The sequence below is a fragment of the Psammomys obesus genome, unplaced genomic scaffold, assembly GCF_907164565.1.
Source record: "Psammomys obesus unplaced genomic scaffold, mPsaObe1.curated_primary_1811, whole genome shotgun sequence".
Taxonomy (NCBI): Eukaryota; Metazoa; Chordata; class Mammalia; order Rodentia; family Muridae; genus Psammomys; species Psammomys obesus.
In genome coordinates, this window is record NW_026585797.1 from 13,417,945 (window position 1) to 13,420,160 (window position 2,216).

At 43.9% G+C, this 2,216-nt stretch overlaps 1 pseudogene; it reads right to left on the reverse strand.

Annotated features, from left to right (window-relative positions):
- Positions 1–641: 641 nt before the first annotated feature.
- LOC129670671 (ATP-dependent RNA helicase DDX18-like) overlaps positions 642–2,216 on the reverse strand; it is a 71,711-nt pseudogene continuing 70,136 nt past the window's right edge.

Genomic DNA, 2,216 nt, shown 5'->3' on the forward strand with positions numbered 1-2,216 from the left:
CTTTGTACCCTCCCATAAGTGCCTTTCTCCTCCCCTCCCTGTCCCACCATCCCTCCCCCTTCTTCATGCATGCCCCTCACCAAGTCCACTGATAGGGGAGGTCCTCCTCTCCTTCCTTCTGATCTTAGTCTATCAGATCACATCAGAAGTAGCTGCATTGTCATCTTCTGTGGCCTGGTAAGGCTGCTCCCCACTCAGGGGAAGGTAATCAAAGAGCAGACCAATCAGATTATGTCAGAGGCAGTCCCTCTTCCCATTACTATGTAACCTACTTGGACACTAAACTGCCATGGGCTACTGTGCACTGAGACTTATGGACAACTGTTGGGCAGAGTGCATGGAATCTTATGTGAAAAGTGGGAAATAGTAAGAGCTGGAGAGGACAGGAACCCCATAAGAAGAGCAACAGATCCAGAAAATTTGAATACAGGGGTCTTCCCAGAGATTCATACTCCAACCAAGTACCAGGCATGGAGGAAACCTAGAACCCCATTTTTTTAAAAAATTGTTTTATGAGAATATTTAAAATAAAATATTGTCATCACAGTAAAGACAAGAAGATCCTAAAGGTATGAAAAAAGTTTCTTTTCTAAAGAGAGAGGGAAAATTAAGGAAAGTCAGTCCAGATAGAAGGCCATTCCTCAGTGAGAGAACTGCCTGAGATCTGCTGGCTTCTTGTTGATTTTTTTAAAGATCTTGGACTTCCCTACTTTCTTAGTTTTCTGGTACCCGAATCCACTGCCACCTCCTCTCTTTTTAAGCTTGCCATCATGGCTGCTCACGTTCGGGTCAGCAAATGGAGGGACCTTAAAACCAAAAGACAGAACGACCTGAAGCAAATTTAAGTTGTTCATGTTGAAGATCTGCTTGAGAGAGTGGGAGTGATATGCTCGGATGCAGGACTTGTAAGCTTCCTGAGCCTACTTGTGGAGGAAGTGGTTCTTTTCGATCAGGTTTTCCAGCTGAGACTGGTTATCAGAAACTTTAGACAAGGAAAACTCAAATTGATTCAGTGGAACCTTGGACTGCTTCAAGGAACAAAGGAAACCCGACTTCTCAGGGTGAAGGATGAGCAAGGCATGCCCTCTTCCATTCCTTGGCCGTTCTACACACATGATGAATGTATTTCTTGGAGTCATCAGGAAGGTCATACTGAACAATGCAGTCCACTTTAGCAATGTCCAGCCCTCTGGCTGCCACATCGGTGCACAGCAGTATTACCGAATCTACGTTGCAGAACTGGATGAACGTAGTTGTTCGCTTATTTTGCTTTTGCTTTCCATGGATGGCCAAAGCAGGCAGGTCAATGTAGTTCAGTAACTCGTAGTGATATTTCACAGATATACACCATGAAAAGACCATAACTTTTTTCTTCCGGTTCTTCCTAAAGAATGTGAAGAACAGAAGGAACCTCTTTTCAGAGGGACAAACAACATATCCCTGCTCAAAACCATCCTCTGTGGCGACCTCTTTATTGTTATCAACACCCACAAACAAAGGATATTGTTTTCAGAGAAGTTCTTGCCAAGTCTTCAAGTTTTTGAGTTTGTGTGGCAGTAAAAAGCATGGTTTCCTGGGTGCTGGCAAAAGTTTATAAATTTGCTTTAATTCTTCTTCAAACCCAACATCCAAGATATGATCAGCCTCATCAATAATCAGGCACTGCAGGTTCTTGTACATACACCCTGGAGTATTCTGCATGTGGTCCAGGAGCCGGCCTGGGGTGGCCACTATGATGTTGGGTCTTGCTGCTCCCAGTTTTTGCAGCTGCCAGAAGATCCCTGCCTTCCAGAAGTGGTCTGATACTTTTATGCTGGATCTCTGTCATAGGCTTAAAGCCTATTTCTTTTATTGCCTTCAGAGTGTTTTTTCATGGATGAGATTAGAAAAGGAAGCAAATGAAGTGTCCTCAAAGGCAACTGTCAATCCTAGGGGCAGGCTGGGCACCTCAGTGTCATTTGACTTCTCCACACCATCTTCTGTTTCCCCACGAGCCTCTGTGTTTTCTTCTGTTTTTGTTTCTTTGTTTGTTTGTTTTTTTTTGTTTGTTTGTTTGTTTGTTTTTTGGTGTCAGGCCCAGCATCCACTGCCATTCTCCTTCTCCTCCTCCTCCTCCTCCTCCTCTTCCTGCCCCTCCTACTCTTCTTCTTCTTCTTCTTCTTCTTCTTCTTCTTCTTCTTCTTCTTCTTCTTCTTCTTCTTCTTCTTCTTCTTCTT